The sequence below is a fragment of the Ochotona princeps genome, chromosome X (assembly GCF_030435755.1).
Source record: "Ochotona princeps isolate mOchPri1 chromosome X, mOchPri1.hap1, whole genome shotgun sequence".
Taxonomy (NCBI): domain Eukaryota; kingdom Metazoa; phylum Chordata; class Mammalia; order Lagomorpha; family Ochotonidae; genus Ochotona; species Ochotona princeps.
The window spans coordinates 30,624,365-30,646,786 of NC_080865.1; positions in this window are offsets into that span (position 1 = coordinate 30,624,365).

A 22,422-nucleotide genomic window follows, 5' to 3' on the forward strand; every position below is an offset into this window, starting at 1 on the left:
ATTTGAGGGCCACATGGACCTATTTTGACTGGTATGATGCCATAGTCGGTTTCATTTTCCTGTGGTACCAGTGCAATCCACTGGGTTGAGTTGGTTTTCAGAAATTTTACTTTAACATTGTTTCTGCTATATTGTCTCTCTGTCTCCTCTCCTGCAATTTAAATCATAAATATGGCAGATATTTTTGTTGTGTTCTATAAATCTCATGTGCTTTGTATTTTCTACCCTGTATGTTTCCTGTGTCAGAGTGGATATATTCTTCTGATTGAGTAGTTAATTTCAGACATTTCATGTTTACTTTCTTAAGTATCTATTTGATAACTCTATATTCCTGTTCCCTGTTGAAATTCATTTTATTATTTAAATTGTTTAAAAATATATAAATCCATGCTTGCTTACTGTCCTTTCCAATTTTCTTGTGAGTTTATTCTTCTACTAGTTTACTCAGTCTGTGTTGTGTGCCTGATTGGTTACTTTTCACTAAATGTTATTTAATGCATGAATTTTTAAAGGTAGTTTGAAGGAGTATTAGGATAAAATTAAATAGTAGATCTTATTGCCTGAAATTAATGATAAATCAGCAAGCTTTGTACATAAATGAATGCTAAATGAGCCTTGTGGTAATTATTAAATATTATCCCCTTAATATTTGGAGTCTACCAAGTATCTTTTTATAAAAGGTGCAAATAGGTATAAGATATGATCTAATCTGATAATCTAGTTATTAAAGTCATTGAAAAACTGACCATTTGAGTCTTGCTGTCTTAGCTAGGCATATTACATTTCTCCAGAAAAACACAAATATGTATGTACACAAATATATATATATATATAATATGTATATATATATATATATGAACTATAACTAGTGTTATAGTTTAAAGGCCTATGAGCTGAAAAGCCTGCAATCTTGAGAACATACAGTACATAGGAATGGAGAAGAGTGACATATTGGCTCAAGCAATCAGGCAGTTTTAGTTTTATTCAGTCCCTCAACAGTTTAGATAATGGTTTTCCATCTGGAAAGGATCATCTTGCTTACTCAGTCTACCAATTCAAAGGCTAATATCTTCCAGAAACACACCCATAGACACACAGTTAATCAACTAACTGATTTCCATGGGACAGTTCAGGTGATATGAGTTTAGCTGTTGCACTGAGCATCACTTCTTGTGAATGGTCTTCAAATTTTGTTTATTTTGATATAAAAAATAGAACAATAGCATGTATGTTAAGCTTTAGAATTTGAACCTAAAACATAAAGACACATTTTGTTTTTAATTTAACACTGTTTTGGTCAGTAACAAAATGCAAGCATCTGTTCTCAAAATATTGGACTTTCAGGCCAATTTTTTTCAAAAATCAGATTTTTCTGTTAATCATAGAAAATGCAGTGTTCAAACACAATCCTAGAAACCCACTATTTTAAACATTCCTTTAGTTTCTAATATTATAAAATCACATAGTTAATATGATAATTAGCAAATGTATATTCTGAGGTCTTTACGAAACCCATGTTTGAATATTGAATTATTCCAAATTTATGTGCCACATCACATCATAATATGTTCCTTTTACCACAAATGGGTAATGGAAGGGGAATTGTGTTATCATCTTTGCTTCCTGCCACTCTTGACAGCCTGTAATAAGCTTTGAGACTATCCTCTTTTACTAGAGAACAATGACTCACCTGAAGTTATATAACACTCAGTTCCTAGGAATCAAAATTTCCTCTTTTCTCCTTAATCTTAATAGTTTTTATTTCTTAAAGTTTAAAAAGTAGTTTTAAGAAATTATTTGAGAAACAGCAAGTAGGGGCAGGGGGCTGTCAGCAGGATCCATCAGGTGCTCATTGCGATGCCTATCTGCCCCTTCATGTGTTCCTTTCTCAGCATCACACAACTCCTGGCCCTACATTTGCATGGCAGTGAAAGTGAGTACCTCTGAGGGGCACGAAGTGTCTTGCTTGCCTCGCCTTGGTCCCTTCTTTGTATATGACAGTACCTAGAAAAGCAACATTAAGGTGAAAAGCAAAGGGAAAGAGTCTTGCATCAGACGCCAGGATGGCGTGGGAGATGGAACTGTGCCGTGAAGAAAGCTAAGACTGCACCTGGAAGAAAGCAGTGGTCATGACAATCCAACTTTGACAAGATTCAAAGTAAGATCTTGTGCAATAATTGGAACTTGCAGTTCAAAGGAAAAATGCATGATTCATAAACAAAATATATTTAATCACAGATATAATTTTTTAAATGAAAATTAAGATCTCAAAGTTGACACACTGCCTTGAGAGTGCTTTGGAAAATGTCTCAAATATTGTTGGTGGAAGCATAAATTGCTGCAACTACTAAGGGAACCACTGTGAGACAGTATCTATCATGACATATTTTCATCCTACAATTCCATTTCTAGACATTATCCAACATTTTCTTGACACACTTGTTTCAAAAAATATGTTGCAATTTTGGGGCCCAGTGCAGTAGCCTAGTGGCTGAAGTCCTCGCCTTGCATGCACCGCGATCCCATATGGGCACCAGTTCTAATCCCAGCAGGCCCACTTCCCATCCAGCTCCCTGCTTGTGGCCTGGGAAAGCAGTCAAGGATGGCACAAAGTCTTGGGACTCTGCACTCTTATGGGAAACCCAGAAGAAGCTTCTGGCTCCTGGCTCTTGGCTTCGGCCGTTTGGGGAGTGAATCATCAGAGAGAAGATCTTCTCTGTCTCTCCTCCTCTGTATATCTGAATTTGCAATAAAAAGAAACAAATCTTTGAAGAAGAATCCATAGACAACAATCGGAGTTGGAGTTGAGATGACATAACTAAGAGCCAAACCTCCAAACTGAGGTCATTCAAAAGAGAAGAGTGCAGTAAACTACAATGAACTACAATAAACCACTTCTGATCTTTGCAGTATCCCATCTGATGACATACCCAGTGCCTTGCAGATTCCAGACATCTTTGTCAGTATCTTCTTTAAACACACAACATGGCTTCTAACACTTCTAACACTGTGAAAGCTTAGGAAGTTATTTTACTTTATTCATATGCCTAATTCCTATAAATGCTGGAAGGATCAAGTATGTTACTAGAGGTAAATCACTCAGAAGCTGGCTGCTACATTTGCAGTGCTTCATGTATTAATTTATTGAAACTACCATAACAAAATACTACAAGCTTGCTAGATAAAACACCGGAGATTTATTTCCTCACAATTCTGGAAGTTAGAAGTATAAACTCGAGGTATCACTGGGGTTGATTTATTCAAAGGGAATTCTTAGCTTACAGTGACCTCTTTCTCCTTATGTTGCCTCTTGGTCTCCTCTTATTGTGCCATAATTCTTTCTTTGAAGAACTTCAGTCCTACTGCATTAATGCTCATCCTTATTATTTCACTTATCATAACTAACTCTTCAAAAGCCCTATTTTCAAATACAGTTACATTTTGAAGTACTAAGGGTTATGACTTCAAATATAAATTTTGGGTGGACACAATTCAGCACATAACATTACATTATGTGGTTGGTTATCCAGAATAAAGACAGGTGTTTGGGTAAAGAAGATCAGTTATCCTTGTTTCAGTATCTTCAATAGCTTCAGGTAAGGCCAGGAATGGTGGAAATGATGGAGGAAAGATTCATTCATCCTGTAGAAATGAAAATTAATATGTACATATGTTTATAATATGTATGTTTAATATACAAACAGTATAACTTACATGATACATGCAAATTAATTAATTAACTTTATTCATCATATATTAAAATTATTCATGGTCCTTGGAAGCTCTTAATGGAAAACTTTAAGAAGCCATAGACATAATAGTTTTTATAGATAGCCTACAGGTTAGTGATCAAGTTGTTTTTAGATAAAAGTAATGGAATAAAGGTTAGTAAATAGCTGCATTGCAGCTAGCATAAAGTTTGAGTTAAATATATGTTTTACAACATATTTTCATCCTGAAGTATCTATCTAACTGTAATTACAGAAACTGGCAGAAAATTGTGATATAAACAGATTTTTCTTTAAAAAAAAAAACCTCTGAGAACTACTGACTTGTAAGGTTGAGATTAGCAATGTTTGCTTGCTTGTTTTCAGGAACAACATTTGTAAAATGTTTGTGCAGAAAACAGGATCTTTTCACTTAAAATTGTGAACTATGATTCCCCCTGCTAACTTCCTGTTCTTCAGGATAGTTCTAGCTACCCGTGGTTTTTTGTGCTTCCAGATGAACCTTTGGATCATTGTTTCCAGTTCCATGAAGAATGTTTTGGGCAATTTGATTGGGATTGCGTTGAATGTATATATTGCTTTTGGTAGTATAGACATTTTAATGATATTGATTTTACCTATCCAGGAGCATGGGATGTTACTCCATCTTTTGAGGTCTTGTTCAATTTCTTTTTTAAGCAGTTTGTAGCAGTTTGTAGCAGTTCCGGACCTCTGGACATACTATAGGGCAGTGGTTATCAAAACAGCGTGGTACTGGCACAAAGATAGAGAGGAAGATCAATGGAGCAGAATAGAAACGCCAGAAGGAAACCCACACAGATACAGCCAAATAATCTTTGACAAAAAGACAAACGACAACCCAGGCAAATGGGAAGGTCTGTTCAATAAATGCTGTTGGGACAACTGGTTGATAGCCTGCAGAAACAAAAAAATAGATCCACATCTCTCACCATACACTAAGATCAGATCTAAATGGATAACAGATCTAAACCTACATCCAGAAACCTTCAAACTTTTGGAAGAAAATGTTGGAAACACACTGGAACACTTAGGGGTAGGCCCTCACTTCCTAAAAAAGACTCCAGATGCAGTAGAAATCAAGACCAAAATAAACAATTGGGACCTCATCAAACTAAGAAGCTTCTGTACAGCTAGAGAAACAATCAACAAAGTAAAAAGGCAACTCACAGAATGGGAGAAGATCTTCGCACACGACATAGGTGATAGAGGGCTAATATCCAGAATATACAAAGAGCTACAAAACAACCAAAATGTCAAAACAAGCAACCCACTCAAGAAATGGGCACGGGAAATGGGCAGACACTTCACAAAGGAACAAACCCAAATGGCAAATAAACATATGAAAAAATGCTCAAGTTCCCTGGCAATAAGGGAAATCCAAATTAAAACATCAATGAGGTACCACCTAACGCCAGTAAGACTGGCCCACATGAATAAAAGCACCAACGACACTTGTTGGCGAGGTTGCGGGGAAAAGGGAACCCTACTCCACTGCTGGTGGGGCTGCAGGCTGGTACAGCCTCTATGGAAATCAGTATGGAGAATATTCAAACAACTCAAATTCAACATACCGTATGATCCAGCAATAGCACTCCTAGGAATATATCCAGAACACTTGTTCTATGAGAAACCAACATGCACTCCTATGTTCATAGCAGCACAATCAGTAATTGCAAAAACATGGAAACAACCAAAATGCCCATCAACAGAGGATTGGATAAGAAAGCTATGGTTCATCTACTCCATGGAATACTACTCAGCTATTAAAAAAAACAAAATGCAGTTCTTTGTGGCCAAATGGGCCAAACTGGAAACCATAATGCTAAGGGAAATGAGCCAATCCCAAAAGGTTAAATACCACATGTTTGCCTTAATTTAAGATGATATGATGTTATGTATAACATGTTATGTTTTGAATGTTCTATGTTGTGTATAAACTAAAATTGAAGTATAGGTGAGGTGGTCACAGAAGGTGGCTGGGAACCCGCATTTACTTTTAACATATTGGTTACTCATTACTATGTCAATTAATTCCATAATGATGTAAATTTTTGCTGATGGTATGTTGGAGCTTTCAATTGACTGGGATGATACTCTGCTGGCTCTGTCATCAGACCAGAGAGGGTATACCTAAGAAGCCGTTGAACTTGACGGGACAATAAGATGCTGGACTCTATGTTTGGTATATGCTTGCAATGGGGAAATCTCAACTGAACTTGAGCTGTGGTTATGCAACAAGGTGGAGGAATCCACCATGGTGGGAGGGTTTGGGGAGGGGTGGGGAAAACCCAAGTATCTATGTAACTGTGTCACATAATACAATGTAATTACTGAAGTTAAATAATAAATAATTTAAAAAAAAAAAAACAGGTCCAGAAAATAAAGAATATGTCTAAACTGAAAAAAAAAATTGTGAACTATGGAGGTTGAATTGCTGTGAACTTTAGAGTCTGTGTTTAACATTGACTAACCACTAGAGGTTGAAATTACTCATCATCCTAGGGATAATTAACCTGCTTATTATCACTTCCCGGATCTAGTTTTAATTACTTAACCAGTATAAGAGATGATGCAGATTCTCTTAGAACTGAAAACAGATGTAAAGGGTGTTGTGGAAAAGTCACTTTCATATACAGTGAGCTGTCAGGATAATTGAAAACAAGGCCAAAATTCTATCATCTATGATAAGCCAAAGGCCTGAACATCAACTGGGTGTGAAAAAAAAAAGGAAACAAAAATAATGAAATAATGTCCTGAAAGTAGCAGGGAAACTTAAGAGGTTTAGTCAAAAGGTTTGTCCCCATTGGTGAGATTTAGGTGAAGCTGAGCTGCTATGAAAGGGATGCTAATATGGAAATGGTGTAACCATAAACAGGAGTTCTTGACCGTTGAGGGGATGGTTTTCAGAGAGTGAGAGTAAGTGGGACTTTGAAATGTGAGTGAGATGGCACAGGGTGTGGTTAAAATGTAGGCATGGCAGAGAATGATCAGAAAAATGTAAGGCCTCATCTATTGGGAAATGACCAAAAGTAACAGGGACAAGAGGTGTGTGAATTTAGCAGTCTATAATTCTATTGAGTTAATCATTCCATGGGTGGAGGAGCTTGGCACTCGCTAATCTCTGCATCAGCCAGTACACTGATGGGTTGGTCGCTCTTTAAAGGTAAGCCAACAGAGAAGATTGCAGCTCCAAGAGAAGGACAGAAGTGAGGTCTGCATTGATTGAGAGGTTCTGGGTCCCAGACTGCCAGAAACAGGTTCTTCAGGAGTGGCTGGAAGTCTGATGCCAAGGAATAACAACGGAACTAAAGTCATGTGTCTTTTCATTAACTTTGAATATTCATAGTGTACCACAAACAGATGTAGAACTTTATTTACCAGCATAGTCAAGAAGATGTGATCATGGGAAACAAAATCCAGGGGAGGGCCCTGGCACTAGCCTAGTGGCTAGTGTCCTCTCCTGACAAACTCCAGGAACCTATTTGGGCACCGGTTCTAATCCTGGCAGCCACACTTCCTGTTCACTCCCTGCTCTACCCTGGGAAAGCAGTCAAGGATAACCCAAAGCCTTGGGACCCTGCACCCACGTTGGAGACGTGGAATAGGCTCCTGGCTCTTTGCTTTGGATCAGGTAAGCTCCAGCCATTGTGGCCACTTGGGGAGTGAATCATCAGATGGAAGATCTTCCTCTCGGTCTCTCCTTCTTTCTGTATATCTGACTTTCCAGTGAAAATAAATAAATCTTAAAAACCCAGGGGAGAAGCAAGTTTTAGAAAGAATGGGTTGTTAATATTTAAGTATGTTGAGTTTTGAGTGTGCATGGACCATTTAGGATAACCAAGTAGTAAACAATTGTAGTCTGGAGCAAAAGAAAGGGCAGGAAACACACTCAAGTCTATTTCTGCTTTCTTCTGTTTTTGTTGCCATCTACATGATCGTTTCTCTGAGACACTAAACATGCTTCATTTTCATTTCCTAAGAAAGCCTTACCCATTTTCAGTTTTTCTGCAAGGTATTATACACTCACACACACACACACACACACACACACACACACACACACACATTCTTCTTTTCTGTGACCTCTTCAAAATAGATGCATTCGATGTCTATATTTCTACTCTTCAGATCCCTACAAACTCGCATTCACAACCCTACGGGAAATTGTTCTTAATTTTAAGAATATGCTAATTTGTAAATTCACTTGCAGGTTACAGTTACACATCCTACTGACTGTTTGACAGCATTGAGTACCTTTGAACACACTCCCTTTTCTTGTTGATGCCCTTTTGTAGTCTTTGATTTGCTCTTCTTTCTTTACTTTTTCATCATCTCTTCTCTCTAAGCTTCAGTCAGTCCTCTTCCCTGGCTTTATCTTCAGGTTCGTTTTTCTGTAGGTTCTGTGTATTTGACCTCCTTCATGACTAGTGTTTTAAGAATTTGTCGTTGCCACTATGTCTGCTACCACAAACACCAGCAGAAAGAGAAACAGAAAGGTTGTTTTTAAAGATCTTATTTATTTACTTTAAGGGAAAAATTACACACAGAGATCTATCTTCTCATTCATTTCCCTGATGGCCACCACAACCAGGGTTGTACCAGGCTGAAGACGAATATCCAGGAGTTTCTTCAGGTTTCCCAAATGGGTGCAGGGTCCCAAGAACTTTAATCACCTTCCACTATTTGCTCAAGCACATTGGCAGGGAGCTGAATCAGAAGCAGAGCGACTGGGACTCAAAGTGGCATCTCAAGTTGCGACTTTACCAGATATGCCACAATGGCATATTCATAAGAAGGTTTTTTAAATGGGGTTTCATTTGATATTTATAAGACTGGTAAGGTATACTGAAGCAGAATAGTCAAAAAAAATGTGTTCTGTTACTCCAGATTCTCGAACTCTCACATCAAAGCTGGTAAAATGTTCCACTTGTGGTGTTCTGTATTATGTTACATTCCTTGAAGCTAAAAATGACTCTAGACAAGTTATTGAGAACTGGTACGAATTAGTTATCAAACCTATCCTCCTTTGTCCCTATTATGTTGTCAGTGGTAGGACAAAGGCAAAATAACAGAAACCTGCAAGATTAAAACTGAAGTGCACTTAGAGTTTTTGTGAATATGAGAAGCTCATATTTTTCAGTGTTTAGAACTTCATGAATTTTCCCCTGAATGCTATAGTTTGGTGCAACGTCTGGTATCTTTTCAATAGTATAGCATTTAGCCCTCTTTTCACCTCTTATTCAGCTTATTTTTGTCAAACCCCCGAGTCTTATTAAAACAAAAAAAGATTGATTTTTACCTGAAAGACAGTGTTACTGAGAGAGAGAGAGAGAGAGAGAGAGAGAGAGAGAGAGAGAGAGAGAGAGAGAGAATTGTCTTATCTACTGGTTCATTCCCCCAAATGGCTGCACCAGCTGGAATAGAGTCAGGCTGAAGCCAGGAGCCAATAGATTCTTCTGGGCCTCCCGTATAGGTTCAGGGACCCAAGAACTTGGGCCACATTCCACTTTGTTTCCAGAGCATTAGCAGGGAGCTGGATTGGAAGTGGAGCAGCCGGGATTGGAACCAGTAACTATATTAAATGTTGGTGATGCAGGTGGAGGTTTAACTTGCTATGCCACAGCACAGGTTCCTAGTCTTTGTGAATAGCAAGTCATCCTCACCTCCCTCTCATCTTTCTCCAATCCCATTATGTATTTCCATTAATATTGACTCTGTAATGTTTTTCCCATCTGTCTATTCCCTCACACCCACTTCCGCTGCTCTACTTTTATGCCTCACAAATTCTTGTCTTGACTTGCAATAGCCTCCAGATACTCCCCTTTGCAATCTGTCTTTAACACTTTTCTCAGAAATGTGTTTCTTAAAAAATAAATATATTCAGTCCCTAGTTTAAAATCTCTATTGGAGGCTTGTTGTACACAGGATAAAATCCAAACTCATCAATGTGGCTTGCAGAGGTCATCACTCTCTGGCTTAAATATGACCTTCCTTTAAAGATTCTTCAAATTGTAACAAAATTTGCACACAGTGAAATGCAAAGATATTTAGGATAAATTTGATTCATTTTGGCAAATATGTACACTCATGAAACAATGCCTCAATATGGAACATTTTGGAAAGTTTAAAACATTCCTCATTGCTCCCTTTCAATAAATTTTCATTTTGCTGTAGACAACTACTATTCTAATTATTATCACTGTTAAGTTTTTTTCTCAACATACAATATATACTCCCTTTTTCATCCAGCTATAATGGATCTGAGATCATTCAAATTGCTTTATGTATAGGTAGCTCACTAGTTTCATTGTTATGGAGTATTCCGCTGTTGAATGGTATCTTCATTTTGAATTATATGTTTTGGGGAGCTAGTTTTGCATAACTATTTTTTTGTGAAGCTGTGTTTTCATTTACTTCAGACAAATTATAAGAGCATGTTTATTCACTTAACAAATATATAGTTAACTGATTCAAAAGTGTTAAAGGTTCTTTAAAAAAATTTTGTTAACATGGGCCTGCATCAGTGGCTCAATCAACTAATACTCTCTTTGCAAAGCGGTTCATTTCTTTCAGTTTCTGTGTTCCTGTTCTTTGTACAGTATACAATACATTATTGCAAACTATGGTCAGCTTTCTGTCCTCTAGGACATGGGAACCTATCTATAACTCTGTTTTGGTACATCTTCAAGTCTTTCTATATTCTACCTCCTCCCACCCATCCATGTCTATAGTAATCACTATTCTGAGTTCAGACTGACTTTTTAAACTTGTAAGAGAGAATCTTGAGTATTTATTTTTCTGTGTCCGGCTTTCTCCTTCCGACTTAGTGATATTTAGTTCCATTCATTTTGGTGCTAAAGTCAATATTTTATTTTTTGTAATGATTGAATAACACTCCACACTTGCATATTTATATATCATATTTCCTTTGTCTATCCATGCATACACACAATGTTGAACACTTAGGTTGATTCCCCATCCTGGCTAGTGTGGAAACATAACAATAAACTTGAGAGTGCTGGTATATCATATGCTGATTTCATTTCCTTTGGTATATATTCAGAAGTAGGATAGCTAGGTAATGATGGTAGATTTATTCTGATTGTCAGGGTACCTCAATACTGTCCTCAGTAACAGCCATACTATGTATTCCCACAATAGTGTGCTAACGTTACCTTTTCTCCACATTGTCGCCAACATTTATCATTGCCTTTTTAATAATGGTCATTAAACTGGAATAATATGCTATCTAACTGTGGCTTTGATTTGTGTTTCCCTGGTGGATAGTGATGCTAGCATTTGTTAATGCATCTGCTGACCATTTCCACTTTTTTTGTGAGATGCATACTCATATCCTATGCCTATTAGCTAGATATTAACCCCTTGTCAAATGAACCATTTCCAAATATTTCCTCCGATTCTGTGAATTGTCTCCACTCTATTGTTTCCTTTCCTATGTGAAACACTCTTAGTTTGATAGAATCTCATTTGTCTGTTTTATTGCTGTTGTCGTCTGCAGTTATACTGGTTGCATAATTTTAGGTCTCATATTTAGGTCTTTACTTTTTTAGAGGATAGAGGTGAAGCGTTTACTGCATATAGATATCCATATTTATTGACTATCATTTTTCATTGTGTGCCTTTCGTAACTTTATCAAGAATCATTTGGCTGTAGTATCTGGATTTCATTTTTGGATTCTCTGTTTGGTCTATGTCAGTTTTATTATATATCTGTTTTGGTTAATATAACATTGTAGTCTATGTTGAAATGAGGTATGAAGATGCTTCCAATTGTGTTCTTTTGGCTCAAAATGTTTTCACTACTCAAGAAATTTGTACATATTATGGATTTTAGGATTTTTTCCTAATTCTGTGAAGAATGATTTCATTGAAACTGTGAATTTCCCTGGGTAGTATGGGCATCTCAATTGTATTGATTTTTCCAAAGCAAAAATAAGAGATTTTTCTACATTTTTGTGTGTCTTCTTGAGGTCCTTTCATAAATGTTCAGCAATTTTCATTGTAGAAATGATTGACATCTTTGTTAAATTTATTCCAGTGTATCTCATTTTTAGCATTGTGATCAATATTGCTTTTATACTTCTTTCTTAGTATTACCATTATTAGTGTATAAAAATGACACTGACTTTTGTATGATTTTGAGACTGTACCTAAATCATGAATCAGTTTCAGTAGTCTGTTGGTGGAGTCTAGTTTTCTCCCTATGTAAAACAATCTCATCTAAAAATGCTTTTCATTTTTGTACACATTTTGTCTCTTGCCTAAAATTTCTGAATAAAACCTCTAGTGATTATATTTAATAATAGATGTAAGAGCAGACATCCTTTTCTAGTACCAGATCTTAAAGGAGATGCTTTCTACATTTGTTCAATGTTTTATCATAAGTTGATGTTGAATTTTATTATGTACCTTTTCTATTTGTTTCTATTCATATTTGTTGAGATAATCAAATGATTTTTATCCTTCATTCTTTTGGTATGATATGTTTCATGATCTGCATATATCAAACCATCCATGCAACCCTGGGGGTAAATCCCGCTTGATGATGATCAATGAACTTTTGATGTGTTGTTGAATTCAATTTGCTAGTGCTGTGTTGACATTCTTTATATCTGTGTTCATTAGTGATATTAGCCTATAGTTGTTGTTTTGATGGTTTATATTCTCGTTTCGTTATGGAATCGGTCTCTTGGAATGAGTTTAGAAGAGTTCCTTCCTTTTCCATTTTTTGTACTAGTTTGAGAAGAATTTGTGTTTCTTCTTCATTAATTAAGTTCAGCAGTGATACTTTCTGCCTAGGCTTTTCCTTCCTAAAAAACTTTTTATTATAAATTTCACCTCATTGCTCAGTATTTGTTAAGATTTTCTGTCTTCTTGGTTTAGTTTTGGTAAACTGTACATATCCAGGAATTTATTCCTTTTTTCTAGGTCTTCCTAGATAAAATGAGTTACTTTGTAAGCATCATATCATTGGGACTTCTTTCTAACATATATAAATTGAAAGAAAATATGTGTTATTAAAAAAGCATGATTTCAAAATATTTGCATCACACTTGTTTTTTCATTTCATTTTTCCATGAACTTTTTAAAGCCCTCTCATATATAAAATGTAGACTGCTTATAGTTGAGTCTTGCTTTTTTTTTTTTGGACATTCTTCTACATACTTCTAAATATTTATTTATTTATTTGTTAGTGTTACAGAGAGAGGCAAAGAATAAAGCACTTTTACCCGATAGCTCGTTCCTCCAAAACTTGCGTTGGCTGGAGCTGAGTGAAGTCAAAGGCAGGGGCTGAGAACTCCATCCAAGACTTCTGCATGGATACCAGTAATCTAAATATTTGAGCTGTTACCTTCTGAATCCTAGAGTATGTATTATCAGAAAACTGGGATCAGAATGAAGCCAAAATTTAAACTCAATCACTTCAATGTGGAATGCAGAGACATTCTAAGTAGTGTCTCAAATGTGATACGCTGCCCTTAGGGATTGCTTTTTATACATCTGTCGTATGCTGCTTTTTATTTCAAGTATTCTATTAATTTATATTGAATATAAACATTGATACATTTTTTTGAATTCAACAATCTTACTATTTGCTTCCTATTTGTCATGCTTTATGTTTGTTTCGTTGTTCCTCCTTTTCTGACTTCTTTGGGATTAATCAAATTTTTTCTTGCATTTGAATTCCTATAATCTAGCCTTCTGTGGTTTTTGTCCTTGCTTTAGAGCTGAGTTTCTCAATCTTAGCACTGTTTGACATTTCAAGCTGGATGCTTACTTACTGTGAGGATTAACTTGTATGTTGCAGGAACTTTGCCAGCATTCCTGGCCTCTATTTATTTTATGTCATCAGTATTTTCTTCCAGTTTTGATGATAAAACATGTCCTCAGTCAATATCCAATGACCCCTTAGATAATAATTTAGGCATATAATATGCATACTTAGCATTATATGCTCAAAATAGTGTTGGAACTCTTAATGTAAATGTGAGAGCTCCATTTCATCAAAAATTCGAGTTTCCCTATCCTTTGTGATATTAATATCCTGTATCTTGCACTTATATAAATATATAAATTCATAATTACATGTTACTATTTTTGCTTTAAATAGTTATCTTTTTAAGAAATTCTGAATACAAAAAAGATATGCTTTTTTTTCATCAGCTTTTCTGAGATAGATTCCAACACTTATTTACTAATTTTGGTAAGTCTGTCTTTAAATTTGAGTTTCCATCTGCTGTCATTTTGCTTCAGCTTAAAGAACTTCCTTTTAGCACTTGTTATAATGCAGGACTGCTGGCAACAAATTTACCCAACTTTCTCTTAAATGAAAATGTCTTGGTTTATTCCTCTTTTTTAAAGGACAGTTTCCCTAGGTCTATATTTTCTGTGTGTGACTGCGAATCTGTTGTTTCAGATAACAAAAAATCCATTTCACTTTGATGTGCATAGGTTTGGAGTACACTGTGATTCTTAGTTTAGACAAGTGATTTTGTTTTCAAAACCACTGGAGCAGTGCCCTCGGAACATGCCCCGTGCTGGGGACCCTGGGATCGGATGGGAGGCTGGGTTGGACTTTTCCTTTTATCTCCCTCCTTACCCTAGATACAGAAAAAAAAATGTGGCAACAATGATCTTACCCACTTTCCTGTAGTCCTTGACCTTCTGTACCCTAATCAACTATGTAAAGATTAAGAAAATAAAATAATAACAAAAAAGAAAAGTGATTTTGTTTTCAATAATTATTCAGAAATTTCAGCCATTTTTTTCTTTTTTTATTTTGAATTTTTGAATTATGTGGTACAATTTTGTATAGGCTGGAATTCCTCCCAAAACTCCCACCTATCGACAGAATTTTCCCCATGTTGCTACAATGGTATAGCCCTCGTAAGGAATCATAATTCCATCAGTCTCTTATTTAAGTGTACCCCGACATTGCTGATATAGGCAATGTCAGATAGTCCAGCATCTCTTTGTCTACACATTTCCAACAGTTTCATTGGGAATCCATCTTTCGTCTGGAAGCATAGGATGCAGCCAAAAAAAAGAAAACCCAGTATGGATCAGGTTATTGAAGTTATACTTTCCATGATGGTTTCCTTACATTAGAGAGAAACTATGGTATTTGTTCTTTTGTGATTGACTCATTTCACTGAGCATAATGTTCACTAGTTGGGACCACTCAGTTGTAAATGAAATAATTTCATTGTTCTTAATGGCTGAATAATATTCCATGGAGTAGATATATCACAGTTTCTTTAACCAGTCTTCTTTGGAAGCACATCTGGTTTGTTTCCATGTCTTTGCTATTGTAGATTGTGCTGCTGCAAATATAGGATTATAGATCCCTTTCTCACATGCAGATTTCATTTCTATTGGGTATATTCCTAGGAGCGGGATAGCTGGGTCATATGACAGATTGATTTGCAATTCTCTAAGCACTCTCCATACTGATTTCCACAATGGTTATACTAGCCTATACTCCTACCAGCAGTGAAGGAGAATACCTTTCTCCCCACTTCCACGCCAGCAGGTGTTGATAGTTGAGTACTGAATGTAGGCCAGTCACACTGGAGTTAGGTGGTACCTCAATGTGGTTTTTCATTTGTATCTCTCTGATGGCTAGGGAGCCTGAGCACCTTTTCATATGTCTGTTAGCCATTTGAATCCGTTCTTTTGAGAAATGTCTGTTCATTTCCTTTGCGCATTTTTTTACAGGTTTTTTTTTTTTTTCCTGCCCTTGCGTTTCTGAAGCTCTTTATAAGTCCTGGATATTAGTCCCCTATCACTTGTGTAGTGTGCAAAATTGTTCTCCCATTCTGCTGGTTACTTCTTCACTTTGTTAATTGTTTCCTTTACTGTACAGAAGCTGTTTAGTTTGATGTAGTCCCATTTTTTCAATTGGGATTTGATTGCTTTTGCTTTTGGTGTCTTTTCTAAGAAGTCTTTCCCTATTCCTATATCTTGGAGTGTGCTTCCTATGTTTTCTTTTAATAGTTTGATGGTTTCTGGGTGTAGATTTAGGTCCTTGACCCATTTAAAGCTGATTTTTGTGTAATGTGACAGGTGCGGGTCTTGCTTCTTTATTCTGCAAGCTGCTATCCGGTTCTCCCAACAGCATTTGTTGAAGAGACCAGGCTTTTTGCCTGGATTGTTTTTTAGTTTTCTTGTCAAATATTGGTAGACTATACATGTGTGGGCTCCCTTCTGGTGTTTCTATTCTGTTCCACTGATCTTCTCTGTTTCTGTACCAGTACCAGACTGTTTTGATAACCAGTGCTCTGTAGTATGTCTTGAGGTCTGGAATTGTGATTCCTCCAGCTTGATTTTTATTCTTCAGGGTAGCTTTCACTATTCATGGTCTTTTGTGATTTCAGATAAATTTTTGTATCATCTTTCCTATTTCTTAGAAGAATGTTGTTGGGATTTTGATTGGGATTACTATGAATCTGTATATTACTTTTGGTAATATGCTCATTTTGATGATGTTGACTGTGCTAACCCATGAACATGGTAAGTTTCTCCATTTTTCAAGGTCTTCTTCTATTTCCTTTTTCAATATTTTATACTTTTCGTCATAGAGGTCTTCCACGTATTTAGTTAGCTATCTTAAAGGGAACTGTACTTACAATTTCTTTCTCAATCATGGAATTACTTGTGGTCACTAGTACCATCAACTTGTGTTCATTAATTTTGTATCCTGCTACCCTGCCAAAGTCTCTTATGAGTCCCAGTAGTCTCTTGACTGAGTCTTTTGGTTCTCCTATGTAGAGAATTGTGTTGTTTGCAAATAGAGTTAATTTCAGTTCCTCATTTCCAATTTGGATTCCTTTAATTCTTTTTTTCTTGCCTAATAGCTCTGGCAAGGATTTCCAATATTATATTGAAGATTAGTGGTAACAGTGGACATCCCTGTTTCATTCCAGATTTTAGTGGGAAGGCTTCCAATCTTTCTCCATTTAGTATGATGCTGGCGTTGGGTTTTTTGCAAATTGCTTTGATTGTGTTGTAGATTGTTCCTTCCATGCATATCTTGCTTAAGGTTTGCAGCATGAAGTGGTGTTGGATTTTATCAAATGCCTTCTCTGCATCTATTGAAAGGATCATATGGTTTTTTTTTTTTTCAGTTTGTTGATGTGGTGTATCACATTTATTGATTTGCGAATGTTGTACCATCCCTGCATGCCTGGGATTTTTAAAACATTTTTTAAAAATGTTTTTTGCTCAATTTCCTTTCTCTTGTGTCTCGAATTCCAAACATATTGGCCCATTTGCTTTTGTTACACATATGACTAAGGCACAGTTAAGTTTTTAAAATCCCTTTTTTTTTTATTAATTACATTGCATTATGTGACAGTTTCATATTCTCTGGGATTCCCCCAACCCCTCCCCATGCCCTTCCCCCATGGTGGATTCTTCCACCTTGTTGCAGTATTACAGTTCAAATTCAATCAAGATTCTTTCGTTGCAAACATATACCAAGCATAGAGTCCAGCATCTTATTGTCCAGATGAGTTGAACAGTTTCTTGGGGAGACCATCTCTGGTCTGAAGGTAGAGCTGGCAGCATATCGTCCCAATCAATTAAGAGCCCAAACATAACATCAACAACAATTTACAACATTATGGAATTGACATGGTTTTGAGTAACCAATATATTAAAAAAAAATGCAAGTTCTTAACCACATCCTGTGATTAGCTCATTGACATTTCAATTTTAGTTTACATACAGAACCGGCTGGTATACACCTTAAAATGGCTATAGGGTACTATTCAGCTGTCTCGTGTCTATTTTCATTTTAGTATTTAGCAGTTTATAGTGTTGAAGCATAATTTTGCTGAACTTGGCAGATTTTAGGATAGGCTTATAACTCTAACAAGACATTTGTTAACAATTAAGGTGCAGAACGGTTTTAAGAGGGGTGTGCAGAGAAATCTTCAATATCGTAGTGAGGAGTAACTAATCATTGTGTCCCACCTAGTGAGGTATGAGTAAATCCATGCTGGCCTTTTCCTGTCTGATTATAAGCTTTCCTTGTCGTTGTTTGTCTATTTATTCTAAGCTTTTTTAGTTTGTTTGTTTGTTTTGAGGGGTTTCCAGAGCGATCCCGATAGTCATTGCGAAGCAGGGTGGTGGTTCAGAGCCGGAACCAGGCCAGTACCAGAGAAAGCTCCCCTCCCTGGTCCCGAAGGAAGTTTATTATTCTTCTGTTTCTGCGGACTGCTCAGGGCTCCTGGTTGTCGTTCCGATGACCTTGGTTTCTGTACGGTCGTGTTTGGACTTCTTCCATCCCCTGCGGAAGCTCCAGCTGGGGGTGGGTGACCTCAGAGTTCTCGGCCTCCGAGAGCACTCCAATTCCCTGTGGCCTCCTTCGCAGTTGGGATGTAGTCCTTGTTGCTCGTATTGCTAGCCCGTGGTGAGGATCTGGGAGTCTTCAGGGTTGGGATCCGAGCCTCCTCCTGTCCACCTGCTCCACTCTGGAGTACCCACCCCCTGCTCCATGCACATGACCTCCTGTTAAGAGGCTGTCAGGATCGCTCCTGATTCCCCCCGTATGCCTTTGTAGCTTTACTATTATCTGGTGCTGACTCGAGTCTGTGCTCTATGAATTACCAGATTTGATCTTGATAGGCTATATTATATGTTTTCCTCACACTTTTTAGGGATATGGAAGATTTCCCTGCATTCCCTACCCATTACGGAGTAACATAGGGTATTAAGGGTGTTTCAGTTTTACAGTTTTTCGATGTATATCATAAGCAGTCTGACATTAATTGTTGATTTATAGATTACATCGCATTATCTTGTTGCATTGGATACAGGCTGTTAGAGATTGCAATAATATTACAATATACAGGTACTATCTTCCAAATTGACATCTTTTCCTCTCAAATTAAGGCAAACGTGGTATTTAACCTTTAAGAAGGGGGGAAAATCCCTTTTATTTTGCTACTAGTTTGACGCTAGTTTCTTCTGTAGTCTCCATTTTGCTGTCAGTGTCATCCAATTTTTTTCATGTTAAATATTATACTTTTCATTTATGAAGTCTCTGGGTAATATTAAAAAGTTTTACTTCCTTGGCTGCAATTTTCCACTTATGCAGTCATTATGACTATCTTTAAGTTTTTTAAAATTATTATTATTATCTTATGATACAGTTCCAAAGGCTCTGGGATTTCTCATATTCCCCATCCACATATTCCCTCTCCCCCCATCCGATTGAGTTCCCCTATATTATTACATGAGATGCCATAATACATCATCAACAACAAAAGGAGAAAAATAGAAATTTACAATGCCATGAAGTTAAATAATATGCTACTCAATATGATAGTCTCCATTACGCAGTTACTGTACATCCCCTTAAATGACATACCACAAAGCAAAATCAACAACAGGAAGAAAAAAAGAAATTTACAATGCCATAAAGTTAAATAACATGCTACCAAATGACTAATGAGTCACTGAAGAAATTAAAATTAAGAACCTTCTTAAAGAAAATGATGCTACTGTTTGACCCATAAGTCAATGAAAAATTTAATATGAGACAAAAAAAAGCTGTTTTGGAGAAATGAAAAAAAAAATCAAGATCCATGAGATAGTTTCCACTGGCCTTTGCTGGTGAGCTTTGTCTCCTGTAGGCAACAGATGCATGGGTTTTTTTGTTTTTCTTTTTTTTTTTTTTTTTTTGATCCAGTCTACTAATCTGTGATGTTTGATTGATGAGGTTAAGTCATTTATATTCAGGGTTAATATGGATAGGTGGTAATTTGGTCCTGTCATTTTGACAATGGGTTGTTCATTAATTTAGTCTTCTCTTGTGTTTTTATTGGAATGCTCTCCACATTTGCCTTTGATTTTTGGTAGGTGCTATTCCTTTTCTCTGTCAATAGAACATTGTTAAGTGTCATTTGTAGGGCAGGTCTGGAAGAGGCTTTTTTTTTTTTTTTGAGGTTTTCTTTACTGTTGTAGAATTTTATTTCATTTTAAAGACAAAGGTAAGCTTTGCTGGGTATGTTATCGTGGGCTGGCAATTTTTTCTTCTTAGAATCTGGATTATGTTGCTGCCTTCTCTTCTGCCCTGCAGAGTTTGCTCTGAGAGGTCAGCTGTGAGTCTGATTGCCATTTCTCTTTATGTCAACTGATTTTTTTTCACGTGCACATTTTGGGGATCTTTTCCTTATGTTCACCTGAAGAGAGCTTGGTTATCATGTGTTGTGGTGAAGATTACTTTCTGCTGGTGGCACTCAGTTTGCTGCTCTCTGACTTCCACTGGGGTATCTGGTCATTGCAACACCACACTGTTTTTTCTACTGCTTTCACATGTTCACCAGTCTCCAGGTGCCCCTCTTCCATTAGCCTGTCCTTTTCCTATTTCCTGCCCTCTCTGCTTCACCCTGGCTAACAAGTCTCCATCTATTTAAACATGCCCTTACCCTGTTGCTCCATCTTAATTCTCCTCTAAGTTTTTGATGGTGATTATAACAGCTAATTTAAATTGCTTATCTGCTAATCTAAGATCTGTGTCTTTTCATGATGTGTTTTTTTTATTACGTTGCATTATGTGACACATTTTCATATTCTTTGAGATTCCCCCAACCCTTCCCAAGATTCTTTCGTTTCAAACATATACCAAGCATAGAGTCCAGCATCTTATTGTCCAGATGAATTGAACTGTTTCTTGGGGAGACCATCTCTGGTCTGAAGGTAGAGCTGGCAGAATATCATTCCGATCAATTAGAAGCCCCAGCACAACATCAACAACAATTTACAGCATGATGTGTTTTTATTGATTGCTACTTTTCTTTAAATATGCCTGCATCACACACGGATTACCCCATCATCTGCTGGCTTGACAGTTTGTTCTTGCTCCTGGTCTCTAGAACTCCCTGTAGAAGTTTCCTGGAATTCCGGTATATGAAACAAGCATCTTTCTTTGTTTGCATCTATCATGTTGCATTTGAAGCCCAACTTATCCAGAAAATGCTTTTCCTGAACAATTTTGCCAGTTTCTAAAACAGTCTGTTTATGTCAACTCCTGTTAACTTCAGCTGCTGACGAAGCTGAGACCTAAATAACAAAGGTTTTTATGACACCCAAAATCAAATTTTTCCAATATCTTTCAATGGTCTCTAAAAAGAAACAAAAACAAAACAAAAGTAATTCCTCCATGTTTTAATCTCATTGTCATTTTTAGAGCCACTTATTTTAAGAAAATGAAAGACTGCACAGTTCAGTGGTGAATAATCTTTCTGCAGTTGGGCTACTTGGGATAATATTTGAGGTGACCCTAAGCAGCAAATGCCTTGGCCCTGTGAGCACTTGCCTGAGATGTCAACAGGAATCTGTAATAACAACAACATGGCTTTATGTTCTCTTGGAGAGTTTCTTGGTCTAAGTATGCTGGCGTGGGTGGAGAGGTTGCTAACAACTCCACCCCATACACCGTGAATTTAATGGATACAGAACTCCATGAAAATTGTATCCATGTGTTACGTTCCAAGAACCCCAAGATCCCCCAAGGCAAAAATAAAGACTAGGCTGAAAATTGAATCTAGGTTGTATATTTACATCTATGTTTCTGTGGTTTGTATATTTGTGTTAAAATATCACATTTCTTCTACTTGGTTGCAATTTCCTTAGGGTAGTAATTGAATTTATTTGTTAACTAACAGGTGTCTGGCTTTGCTGATAGTCTGCTAAGCCCTGTGCATATGTTTAGTGTGTGTGTGTGTGTGTATATATATATATATATATATATATATAAAGCTGCCCAGCTCTCTAAGCCAAATAATTTTTGTACAATTATTGTAAACCATTAGAAAAGCAACACACCATTCAAATTGGATTGCTAGATCAACCTGACTTTCAAAATGAAAACATGGCCTGCAGCTCTAAATTCTTTAGGGTGACATTTCTTCACTGACATTCCATCATTCATCATTATAAACAGAATGTAGAGTTCTTTCAGAAATATAGATTCCAGCAACAAAAAATGTATTTCTAGTGATTATCTGACAGTGCAGTAGAAATACATTCAAGCTCAGGGCTAGGATTTCATTATTCTCACTCAGGTTGAATTCCAGGTTCATATCTTATTAGCTAGTAGTCTTTGTGTTCAAAAAGAATGTTTCGCACTCCTTCGTTTTCCCATCCTCAAAATAAGAATTAGAATACTTGATTTTCAGGTTTAGTGTGAAGGTTGAATGCATGGCATGTCTCAAATATACATAATCCTTGCTCAGATATGAGCCTTTGTTAGTGTGCATCACCAAAATCACCTGATTCTGCTGGTTGACCTTAGAAGCTGTAAAACAAAACCATTATGTTTGGGGGGGCGGAGGAAATGAAGAGAACATTGTGATTTTGACATTATGTCTACAAGACTGACTTAATAGACAAAAGTAATTGTGATCCTATAATTTTAGGTATTAGATATAACTTTCATTTAAAAATTATCCATGGGTTCTAGTTTTTAAATTAGCAGAGTAATTAATACGTTAGTTGGGTGGATTTAAAAGGTAATTATGGGAAACTGTACTTCTACAAGGTTTATAAAGCTAAATTATTATTTTTTTTCAATCTCATTTTAAGGTTCAGAGCTCACACCTTCTTTGTCAATTTACATTAAGAAGCTAATGAAATGAATATA